This window comes from Globicephala melas, chromosome 7 (genome assembly GCF_963455315.2).
Source record: "Globicephala melas chromosome 7, mGloMel1.2, whole genome shotgun sequence".
Lineage (NCBI taxonomy): Eukaryota > Metazoa > Chordata > Mammalia > Artiodactyla > Delphinidae > Globicephala > Globicephala melas.
The window spans coordinates 83,108,452-83,122,173 of record NC_083320.1 but is presented as its reverse complement, the minus strand read 5'-3'; positions in this window follow the sequence as shown (position 1 = coordinate 83,122,173).

Here is a 13,722-nt window from a genome sequence, read left to right as displayed (position 1 = left end):
CAATTTTATATTCCATTTTTTTGTAAATCAGAAAATAAGGCACACGATGGTGAAATGCCTAGGCCTGAATCCCCTAGGCAGTAAATAGTGAATCTTGGATTCAAACTCAGGAAGTCTTTTTTCAAAATCTACACCTTTAGCGGCTATATATTATTGCCCCCCAAATACAAATAAAAGGGGGACAATAGCATGCGTTCAAATTTACAACCTTGTTGGAACGCTGTATCTGCAAATATAAACAAATTTACACCTATTGCAGATAGGAAGTGAACAATTTCAGAACAGCATAAACACAACTGAATTAGAGAATGAAGTATAGTACAGATGGCCCATGGATTCCTTCAGAGCTTGAAAACTATTTCTGGTAGTAAAAACTTGAATTTGGAAGGAAACACCTAAATGTCTAATTTGAAAGGACAAAATTGCCCCCAAAATCAAGTAGAGGGACAGCATGGTCTGGAAGCTACCCTGCACATCCAACAACACTGACTGGGATTGCACCCGGTAGAGCAAACTTCCTGGGCTGAAAATGAATACTTACACCCACCAAATTAACTAAATTTACTATTCCTTACTCATTAGACCCTGAGTTGTTGTTTTTAATGGCAAAGCTCGTCACAATTCAAGGACATATACACTAATCACTAGTGAAATATAAATGGATAAATCATGCAAGACTTACTTAGAGAGTAACATTCTAAACTTGGTGTCTTCAGTAAAGCATTAACTTTGATTTACTAATATAGTCATCTCATGTTAATTGAACAGTACTATTAGGTATATACAAGATATGAGTTAATTATATGTCACTTAAAATAATTATATTGAGGATACACAATAATGGATTCACTACTGTCTTATAGCAGGTATTATTAATGCATCCTGAAGCCAAGGCCATTTGCAGTGACAACTGTTTGTGGAAAGTTCCAATGCAGAAAAGGAGTTATGATCTGAGATCATTCAACATTCCTTTTCCCTCAGTAAGTCAAAGGTTCAACTTTATGTTTGTGAATCTCCTCTCTTTCTCTAGCCTTTTATAATCTTTCTATTATATGGAATAACTTTTACTTTACTTTATATTCAAGTGTTTCATGTACTTTGAGATATTTCCATCTACTACCTTTAACATAGAAAAACAAATACTAGATCTTAAGGATTCACTCATTTATGCTTTGGAAAAGGAAGTTATAGATTTCTGGCATAGCCAGGGAGAAGCCATTCTGTGGTAGGGCAGCTAAGCAATCAAATTTATTATGTCATGACACCTTTTGAACCCCAGGACTCAAACTGAAATTTTCCCCAATAATGATTTGTTATAATTTGCAGCTACTAAAACTCATATTATAAAATAATATTTGAGAAAAAGTACACTATAAAAGAGTATATATATTTTACTAAGACACTGTATACATATATATGAAAAATTACCAAAAACTCATATGCCAAACATTACCAATTATTAGATTTTCATATCAGATTTACTAATAGTAACTTTCTTTCCCAGCCTGGTCCTTTAGTATTTTAAAGTATTTTGTATTCAGTATGAGATACACTTACATTTCACTACAACATTATTCTTAAAAACCTATTTAGTTCTCATTTATTTGCATTATTTGTTATGCACTGTATGTAGAATTATTGAGTTGCAGTCTCTGACTTATTCATTCCTTCAGACTGTCCTCCACCACAGTGAGCTAATATCAAGGTGCTGTCAGCAGGGTTTTTCTAACTACAGGGGGGAATCCATCCATTTAGTGGTCAATTTTTTGTGAAACTTTTTTTTGTTTTACATGTATGAAAATATGTTGGTATGCATGGTAAGATGTATTTCTTACTATGTGACTAGGTCAGGAAAGTTTGAAAACTACCGCACTAAAACAACCTATGTAAACAGAGGAAGAAACATAAATACAAAGGGATCAAAACAGCTTGCTCTAGAGTTCACCTAAGCAGGAAGTGGCAGCAACAGGAGCAATATCATGTATGACTGTCAAGTGTTTATCTTAATCATGCTGCCACAGGGTGCATTATATAAATCAAAGAATGGCAGCTAGCTACAATAACTGTACCCCGTATTTCAGAACTTTTTATGCTTATCACTCAGCAGCATTCCTTAATGTGGCAAATATGGAGCGCTCTAGAAGGAAAAGAAGGAAAATATAATTATTTACATAATTAACTTGATTACTTTAACACTGTTTCTAGTCCCTATAAAAAACAATGACACCAAAAAAATCTACACTTTGCCTCCATTAGTATCAATTAGTAATATAGTCATTTCTCAATTATATCATTGCCTACCATGCATGTATCCAATAATCTAAAATTAAAACCCAGTATGCTGTGCCATTCTCATTAAATGCCTTACATCTAATCTGTTGCACTTGAGCTAGTGAAGGATATTGTTTTGGAAAGGTAATTAGCAATATTATTCCTTACAACATTCTATCTGCTACAGTAGAGAGTTTTAGAAGAAACCAGCATATATCCTAATTGAACTATCCATTTGACATAAGCATTCACACTGATACTGTTAATTATTATCTGCTTTAACTGGTCAATTAAAACTGTAAAAAGGACGGCCTGTGTGAAAGCAGTGTTTTAAAAATTGTTGTCTCCTCATCATTTAATTCCAATAACTTAATAGTATCACTTTCACCAAGTGAATCAAATGCTTCAGATGCACATATCTTTCTTAAAATATTAAAAAAAAAAAACAAGTAATAGTCTGTGTCATATGGTGACAAGTACAGTTCAAAGTGCTATTATCACTGTTCTCATGGTGATAATTAATCCTTTAGTCATTATCATAATGAGAAACCATGTTCAGAAAATGCTGATTGAAAAATTCAGATATCAAACACAAGTCACTCATTGCCTATCAGCTAAATTGATTCTTACACTTATGGCAGATTAGCACAGAGCCTTCTAAATAATTTATCTAGCCCACTCCAAATTTTTCTAGCCTTCTTATGTTTCACTTCATGATTTTTTAAGTGGGTTGCTCTAACATGAAGCACCAGAATTACACTTTTATTTCTTAATTTATGATGGAACTTTCATCCTAATCAGAATCATTTCCTGATTTTGTTTTTAATATTGTCTATACTTCATCCCTTAACTGAAATAATTGGAATAAGTTTGCAACTATCTATGGTCAATTAAGTCTGAAAAGTTTCAAATTTTTAAGTATAACTTCAAAAGAACCAGTAGTCATTTTCACATTGCCCAATGAAAACCACAAGCAAACTTAATATTTCAAAGGAATCTAACTCCGACTTCATCTAGAAGGATACAGATATAGAAAAAGATGCTGGTTTTTTTCCCCAACACGCAGAAACTCTAAGCACTACACATTATTAAGTGTGAAATAGTTTTAAATGAATGTTGATTTTTATCTCAAATTTCAGTCCTACATAGACCCCCCTGGACATTGCCATGAAGATGTACTGTAATAGCCTGAGGATACACTCAACTGCCCCAGTTATATCTTAATCCTGCTTGCCCTCTTACCTCACTTTCCCCAGTATTTCTCAATTTCGAAACGTGAGTGTTATATTGAAAAACATTTTTTGTCCTTGGCAATCACACCCAACTGGCCACACACACACGGCTTCTCCAGCTTCAGTCATGTGTGTTAAGACCACACACATACAACCAGTAATCAGGTTACACTGCAGCATCCCTTGACACTTTTGTCTAAGATCCCACTGAGTCATGGGTGGCATCACAGAATAAGAAACAGAGAAAGAGTGTGGATTCAGAGTGCAGCACTAATAAGAATAAAATATGGGAGGCTTGGAGCGAGGGGTAGGCATATTCATAACACAAAATTGCAAACTTCCTCAAAGGTGATCGTACATAAGCTTAACTACACAAATATCAATACTATTATACCAACAGGACCATTCTAAAGAGAAAGGAAAAATTAAAATAAAAAAGGAGGAAAGGTAAAAAATAAAATCAAATCATTGGTTCGGTTATACTCCCTGAGCCAATGAGAAACAAAAATTCTATGGTGTTTGACTGATGGTTCCAGCATCAGGAATCAGAGCAGCATAAATCATTGTTGGAAGATTTCATATTCTTAAGCTTACAATCCTTTAAAGATCTCTGCATGTTAACCAATATTATCATCATACTACACCAGAATGACGGCAATATCACCCGTTCAGGCAAAGCATCATTCATAGGAATTAAGGATTGAGATCATTGCTTCTCTCTGAGCCATTTCTCTAGGAAGACTTTTACAATTCAAAGACTTGTTCAATATGCCTGTTTATTATCACAATCTAATAGTGTTCTGTGTCAGCTTGTGGATTAAGACTGTTATAAATTGCATTTAGATCTTTAATCAAGCTGCCTAGATTATTGATTACTTAATAGTAAAACCTATTTCCTTACTTACATGGGATATTTAAAATCAAGTTTGATAATGGCTATTGCTCTCTCAAATATGCTTACACATCAATGCTGACCAACCATACAACTGGAATTTCGAATTTGTGGAAATAAGAACTTGAGAGGGGTTCTCTCCAAGTTAATAGTAACTTTTCATATTCGAAAGATTCCTTAGTTCTCTATTCTAGCTGTCTTTTGCATGTAGCCATATATTAACATGGGACAATTTTGACAGTCCTTTGGCAAGGCAATTGGGAACTGGCCATTCTATCTCTTAGGTCAATAAATTCTGCCCAAAACATCCTGTCAAATTCAGCTAATGGATACGCAGAATATGTACAGTTGAGAAGACTGTCAAACTGGACAGCTGGGGAATCATCACGTACGACTATCATAACCAACCAAAAGTCTGGAAGTGGGGCTCGAATTATTGGCTGCTATTATTTAGATGACTATCTTCCTCTGCTATTAAAAATATACAGACCGCATTTCTGTTCTTCATCCAAAGAATGTCTTGCTCACCTCTGGACGTTTTCACAGGCTATTCCCTAAGCTGACAATATCTAATACCCTTTTGCTTTTATTTGCTCCTTTTCCTTCCAGTGATTTCCCATTACCTGTTTGATTTGATTTTTTTTTAAAACATTATACCCCATATTTCGGAAGGGCATGGACACACTTAGTACACTCTCACAGAGAGTCAGTGAAATTCTCCTAATAGCTCTTAGCGTAAGCAAAAAATAATAAACAGTTTGCCAGAATGATCATAATTCGCACAAATAAGTAGGTGAGTTGATGAACATATAGTGCTTTTACTATTCTTCTCTCTTTCTATTCTGCTCTCTTCCTTTCCATTTCTTTCTTAGTCCTTTCCCTTGTAAATTAGCCCTAAAACCTCTAGGTGCGGCAGAACAACTTACTGGTGAGTGGATGGAGAAGGGATATGTGGGTAGTGGTCCAGAACAGGTTGTGAGTGCCTAAGCAGAGTAAGGAAGGCATCCCCATGGAAGGGCAGTCTAATCGGAGATGGCAAATATCAAGGAGGGTAGACTTACAGAACATAAGCCCATCATTGAATATTGGAGGCCAAGCTGTGTCAACAGGGAGTCCATGCCAGGGAACGAGTACAGTGCAGACAGTAGTTTGTGTACCTACAGTGGTTTAATCAAATAAGTATATTTGAGGATAACGGGAGGTGGTTTTCTCATTGTAGAACTGATTTCCAAATATGGAAAAGTAAAAAAACTAGAATAAACCCTGTGGTAATAGATTGGAATTGGAGTTGTTGGTGGGAATACGCACTTACACATATACACGAGCACACATACATATATATGCCATATATATATATGTATATATATATATAGTTATATGTTGAAAATATAGATGTAAATCTAAGAGATATATATTGGATATAGATCAGTGATAGATATCAACATAGTATATGTGAAGCACATACAGAAACATTCTCTAGCTTCCTCCACTGAAGGATCTGAGAGCAGTGATACCCCAATAGCAACAAGGAATTAGAGAGAAACTGGACCTTGGCTTCTAAATATCACTCACTATTGACAAAATAAACACTTTTTGTACCATTGAAAAAAGCCCCTTGGAGAAAGGGCTGTTTCCAGTACTGGAGCAGGGAAAGTGTGAGATAAGCCAAGAAACCTTAGTCTGCCAAAAATAACAAACAAAAAAGAAGCACTCAGATAATGATGGGACACAGTAACTAGCTTGAAGAGCTCCCACTAGACAAGTGAAGGTAAGTGATAGTGGTTGATTAGAAGCCGTTGAATAAAATAGAAAATCATGAGTCCAAACACATATGAATAAAGGAACAAACAAATAAATAAGGAGCATATTACATACTTTGAAGTACTTTCTCCACAAAACATTTTTTTTTTAAATTCCAAAGGTAAAAATGGTGAGGAGGATTTGCAAGATTTGTAAAGACTCCTCTGAATAACTGTGCAAAATCAATGGTGAAATGTATGATGTATGCTTACTTCAGGAATTCTGACAACACTACTTTGGTAAAGCCATAAAATGAATAGCGTAAGTAACTGAACAAAAAAAAAGTGATCTACTCAATAGAATGTAGTGAGAAAACACAGCACTGATACTTTGATATTCCTTTCAGTGTTATATAATCATGAAAGCCAATCCAAATTGAAAAACATTCTGCAAAATAACTAGCCTGTAATCTTCAAAAGGTCATGAAGGTCAAGGGTTGATGAACTGTTTTAGGCTGAAGGAGGAGACTAAGGAAATATAATAACTATGTTTCTTGACGCTGACCTGGATCCTCTGAGAATTAAATGGCAATGATATATCAATGTTAAGTTCCTGATTTTGATGGTTGTATTGGTCATGTAGGAAACAAATACTAAAACATTTAGGGGTGAAGAGACACCAGGGCAGCAATGTACACTCAACTGGCACAGGAAACAACCAAAAAGTTATGTGTACCATACTTGCAACTTTTCTGTAAGTTTGTGATTAAATAATTAAATAAATAATTAAAAATTTTGTTAGGGAACTGAAGATAATCAAGCACTGATTATACTATACCAGTTTCCTAGCACTACTCAGTCTTGTATGTGCCACTGCAAATTCGCTTACCACACTGCAGTGAAAAAATGTGTGTAAGTGATTGTTCTCCTGTGATCTACTCTATGTTATATATTTATGGCTCCACTGCTTAAAAGAGTTGATAGCTATGGTTTAGTAGATCATGTTTTGATCATAGTCGGATTATAAATAATCAGCCTTGGTTTGTATTCTTTTTTCCATAAAAGAGAAAAGTTTTGATATGTATTAAAGAACATAGAGAAATGGGAAGCAAGTCTCAGTGCAGAACACAAAACATATGCATTCCACCAATGCACAGAGTAACTGCACTGGTTTCTTAGAATTATTCAGAGAATTCTATCCAAATCTTGCAAGTTCTCTGTGACATTTTCTAGAAAATAGGTGGATAAATCATTTAAAATTATTTCTTAAAAAGGAGTCAAATGTAATAAACGAATCCCCCAAACTTGTAAACTATGCTGACAATTTTCTAAGAAGCTTGTTTTAGTTGCACCGTACTGATCAGGTAATGTTTCCACTCTATTCTTCTTTTTGCTAATTGGCAATCTCTAAGATTCCTAACTTTACTGTTTATGGTTCTTTCCCTTGTTAATCTTGTTCAAAACTCTGATGCAACTGGGGCTCAAATTGACTAGAACTCATATACACAGGAAAAAAAATATTAATTTGCCTTTGGGACATGAAATAATCTTATGGTATAACTTTAATACAAAATTTTAATAGCTAGCTGCATTATGTATCCTTCTTCAAATAAAAATATAGTCAAATAAATATATATATATATCATGTTTTATATAAATACTATATATGAAATGTCAAAACATGCTGAGGGTAGGATAACTTTCTCTGCTTCCTATTACATTTCTCACCTTGCAACGAGTTAAATAATATGGTTTGATAGGTTCAAGAATGGAACGTTTTCTGTCTTGTATGCCTGTTGCTTATTTTAAGTTAAACATCTTTAATATCCTGATTTTCTCACTGCAACTGCAGTGGGTTGAGGAAAGATTTACAAGCTTAAAACTATATTCAAGTCTAATTTTGAGTTCAGTTTCAGTTGCCTCCAGCCCCACCCCTACCTCCTGCATTATCTCTTCACGTTTCCATGGACTATTTTATTCTAAGATACTGTGTAATATTAAATTACAATAATAGCAATCAAAGTCATGGGGAGCAAAGGATTTTCGATTGCAGCCCATGCTTGGCTTTCAATAGCCGGCAGAAAGAAAGCCTGAAAAGCTCAACGATTCAGAGAACTTGCCAGCAGACCCCATTGTCCTTTCAGTTTCTAATGACACTGAAGTACTTCCATGATTAAAATTTAAAGGCTTCCCAGTAACCAAGTAATTTGCCCAGAACTCCTTATCTAGCACTCACCAAGAAGACTATGATTTTAATATACTATTAATCAAGCTCCAGCCAAGTTTACCACTGATACTTTCAATTACAGAGAGACTAGCTTCATCGCTCTCAGTATGTATGGATGAGGGAAATTTTTTTTTTTTCTGATTAGTCAGTTATTCAGCAATGAAATAAACAGCCAACTTGGTTTAGACACACATTACTAACACATTAGTTGTAGATTCGCCAACAACAAACCAAAACACTGTAAACTATTTTAAACTATTAATCATTTCTAAGAATGATTACAAGTCTGAATCCCTTGGTGTTCACTGTTAACAATGAGTTATTAGTATTTTAAAACCTACACTCATTAAGAAACATGCTGAAATATGCTTTACAATAGAAAACTCAACTAAGGAACTTATTTCAAGAAAATAATGATGGATATATGCAAATATTTCTGTTTCAGTGTTGTTCATAGCACCAAATATTTAGAGCAACATAAATATTTAAATAGAAAATTGATTATATAAATTATGGATCATCCCCCCCAAAAACTGAATAATATAAAAATATGCTTAAAAAACTTTTTCTTAATAATATGAGAAATATTTTTATTATATTTAGTGGAAAAAAAGCTGGTTTATTTTGTTAAAATATATGCAAGTACCAAAAACACAAACAAAAAACCTATAAGTATAATCATTTACATATGACCAGTCCTTATCTTTTGATGATTATGAATCATAATTATTTCTTTAATTCTGCATTCTCAACATCAAATACACATTGCTTTGTAGCCAGATAAATGACATTAATTCATCTCATTTTGCAGTTAAGAATGCACCTACGTAGCCAAGGAAAAATGGAAGTATGTTGTCCTATCTTTTTTTCCTTCAATGTTTGTATAGTATCATAATGACCATTACACTAAACCACATAATTCCTTACAAAAATAATATCTGGATAGCTATTGTATAATAGCTGATGTTTGTGACAATAATGTAGACTCTGCGTACATGTGGCTTAGTGAATGGTGAAGATGATCACCAAGTTACCTTGGTAAATTCAATAAAAAACAATCGTAACATTTTTGATTTATTTTTTTCCATTCAATTTTTGATTTGCTACATGGGAGAATTATTTTTAATAAAATTAAAGCCAAGGAATTTTACTATATGTCTTACATAAAATATAGGATAACTCTATACAGTAAGTAACTACATGGCAGTACTATTTGCGAGTGAAAATAAGATGAAATTAAAAATTGGCTGAACCTGCATAGATTGAGTTAGAAAATTTGATAATTATACATTATCTTATAATTTGTTATAATATAAATTAAATTTTGATTATTTATACTGACAATGATCCATACAATAGTAAGAGAGAAAAATAAATTTTCTGAAAAGGGTTTTAGCCAAAGAAATGAGCAACATCTAATTCTGGAGTCATATGATCTTATTATTTTTATGCTAAGTTGGAAAAACAGTAGTGTAATTACAAAATCAGGATTTTATAGGGAGAAGTTATTCATTAGTATGTTACTGATAATAGCTTGTATTTGTATAAGATTTTACAAAGGGCTTTTAAACAAATTATTGCAAATAAATCGCAGAAAATAATCACTGAACTTTATATTAATAACCATTTTACAGATGAGAAAATTGTTCATCAGGGAGTATGTGAGAAAATGTTCAACTTTAATAATGAGGCAAGCAAATAAAAACATGCTACTTTTAATTTTAACCTACAATATTAAAGATTTATTTTGTTATTGTTTTGATGATAATATCTGATACTGTTAGAGATGTGGTAATCTAAGTTTTCTCATATATCTAAGGAAAAGCACAACCATTTTGGAAAGTAATGAAGCATAGTGTATCAAATTTCAATGTATTCATACCATTTAAGTAAATAACACCACTTCTGAAAATCAGACCTAAAGAATTCAACTGAAATACAGGAAGGGTTGATGAGTAAAGATGTCCACTGCTTTATTATTTATAACTGAAAGAAAAGGATACAACTTAATATGTAGTAACATCAAAATGAGCAATTAAATTTTAAAACCATAAATTTATTAAAATTATATTAATAGTGATTTTTAATAGTGAGCCCATTCTTCATGTTACGTAAGATTTTACTACTTACAGCATGGTGATGCTTTTAAAAATATGTAGAACAAAGTTGGAATAAGATGAATAACTTAACTGTAGTTATTCTGCAAAAGTGATATTGCAGGTGATTTTTACAATACTTCTTTGTTGTAGTTTTTAGGTTTTCAACGGTGGGAAAATGTTTTTTTAAACAGGAAACATAAAATTGATTGTGTTTTAAAACTGTAAATTACCTAAATATTCACTGAATTTACTTTACATGGAGCTTGATTTGGCACTATTTACTCCAAAGCAATTTACTTACAAGATGACTGAGACCAACAAAGAGTTTAAGTAAGATTTTCTATAAATGATAATTTAAAATACTTCAAATATTTGATTTAATTTTTCCATAAATGTTAGGTTTACAGAAATCATATTTGGAAATTTTTAAATTTTACCATGGAGCGAAAAACTGAAAAACAATCATTTTGCAGTTTTAGACATTCATGATGCTTTTAATCTATATGACTACAATGATTTATTACCCAGGTGTGACCAGTAACTTGGATTTTAGAAATATTCTGCAGTAGAGGATTCATTAGTCCTATTGCAGGTAGACTCACTTTTAAGATCTATTTAGGCTGCGACAGGCACCTAAATTTCAAAACTATAGTCTGAGGTTAATAATTTTCTTCCATAATTAAATAATAAGAAGGAAATAGAATGACACATTTTAAACAAATATAAATACACTTTTCATGTGAGCATATATACATGTATTTAAAACATGTAAATGCATAATTGTCAATATTCCTTAACACTAAGGAAACACCATGAAAGATTTCTTGGACTTTTCTAATGAATTCTATACAAAGTAAAGAAAGACTTATTTTGCTGTGAGCTTTTGTTTGACATTATAACAATGTACAAACACCTGTATATAATAGTAGATGAAAAATCCTTAGTTCTAGTGATTAAAAATGTCCAAAAAATAGATTGGAATTAAACTGAAAACATAAAATCACAGATAGTTTGGGCCACTTCCAAGGAAAAAAATTGCAAATTTTACATTTTTTATTTTTGTTCCTTTAAGATACTGGTAACTTTACCTGAACACCAAAAAATAGATCTCTGTCATTTCTCAGGTGATTTAATTATGTATCCTACACTTAAAGTCTCTTTTATCCAGATCTTCCTTTAAAATGTAATAACTAGCTATTTAACTATTTAAAAATATTCTCCATCTCTAACTTCTTAGAAAGTTAGAAGATTATCAGAAGCTACCAAAAGAGGCTACAAATGTGTTTTATATCTACCTTATATAACAAATAAATAATTACACAAATGTGAACACAAATATTAACTAAGTAGGAATGAGGACCTGTGACCTGAAAATCATGATAATTTAGTTCTATTTTTTCTATTTCATAATGAAAACTCCTTTCGTATTTTACATATGTACTTGATTAAGACATATTCAAGCTCTATATTTCACAAAAAATTTGAATCCCCCTATGAACTGAACCTTTACCAGTATGCAGATTTACTCTTCACGAAGGGGAATTCTCAAGTTTTAGAGTGCTAAGTAAATCTTACAATAGAATATTTAGGCAATTGTCTACAGTCTAAAATAACATTGAGCTTCACTCTGTATTACCTTCCCCAAAATGCACAGCATTAACCAATTCTTTTCTGTCAACTAGCAATTTTTGGCAGATCCCTTTTGCATGATTCATGAAGGACCAGTAAAAGGCTAATTGTTCAAATTAATTTGCGTAAATGACTAAGCAAGAGATAACAAAATTACATCTGCACTTGTTTGGCAAAGATTCAATAGCAGAGGCCCTGTACTGCCAGCTGCTTCCAGACAACACTCTTGCAGAAATTAAAAGCTACAAATATTAATTAATACACTTTTTTGGTACGTTAATTTGCACTGAAAGGTTCCGGAGTGCAAAACTGCTGAGAAGATGAACCATGATAATTAGAATTAATGGGATGGATGCATGTTTTTTGCAGCTGAAGTTTTAAAAACCCATGAATGGAACTGGGAACTTGAAACTGACATTCCCATAAATCTCTATGATAATGCAGCTATTAGTATTAGAAGGATTAAGTACTATGGCTCCAGAGTTATCCATCACATGACATGTTATATCCCATCTGTCATTGCAGTAGCTAAGACATGATAGCTGTCCTTGAGGAAGCTGTATGAAAAGCTTTGGGAATTCAAGGAATTGTAGTGATGACTGTCAGACTACAAAATGAATAGCTCAAATCTCTGACTTCCAAACAAATAATAGCTGGCACTCTGTATTTGTCAGCTTAGTACTTTGCAAATACCCTAACCCTCATATCTATACTTAAGTTTAGTTAGGCAATCTGAATTATAGATAGGTCAGATGGGAAAAAATAGTAGTAAAATATCACATATTTTATCTTTAATTCATGTATAACTTTAGGAGTGAGTTCCCTGTAGAATAGTTTTTACTGATTGCATTATTAATTATACATAGAACAAACTAGGAAAATCTTACTGTTGACATACTAGTAAATATGCTGAAATGATGCAAAGTACTAAGAAGGGAAAATTCAATGCTAAGTCAAACACTGGGTCTTCAGTTTTATCTATTGATTTAAAATTTTTATAGTTCAATAGCTGGCAATAAAAAATAGAATATCACTTTCAACATGGAACTTCACAAATAGTGCTAATGTATGCTACACAACTAGACATACAAATGGAGAAATTTACTCTTTTTTGCTTAAAAAAATACAAAAATGGAATTTACATTGCTTACAGAATAAATGCAACACAAATTAAAGGACATAGCATCTCAAAGCTAGGAACTAATTGTTTTACAGTAGTCTACTTTGGCACTTTCTAGGAATGCTGTAACCATCTTGGAGTTCTGCATTTAATGAGAGGTTATGGGTAAATAAAAAGGAGTTTTAAGATTTAAATATATATAGTATTTAGAAAATAACATGCTTTAAACCAGGCTGACCTTCTGCACATGGGTGAAGGGAAAATTCTAGATCTAAGAAAATCTATCCTCATTGATATCCAGAATTATACTCTAACATGTTTATTCATTTTATTGTGTGGTTTTTAATGCATATTCCTTGGTAGCTTTCCCAGATATTGTCTTTCTCTAAAATTTTGTGGAAAATTGTATGTATTTTTTTCTTCCTCAAGAAATACCTGATTGCATTATTATACTATATTCTCAATGGCGTTAAGACCCAAGTTTAAACTCAAGGCTTTGATCTCTTTTATAGT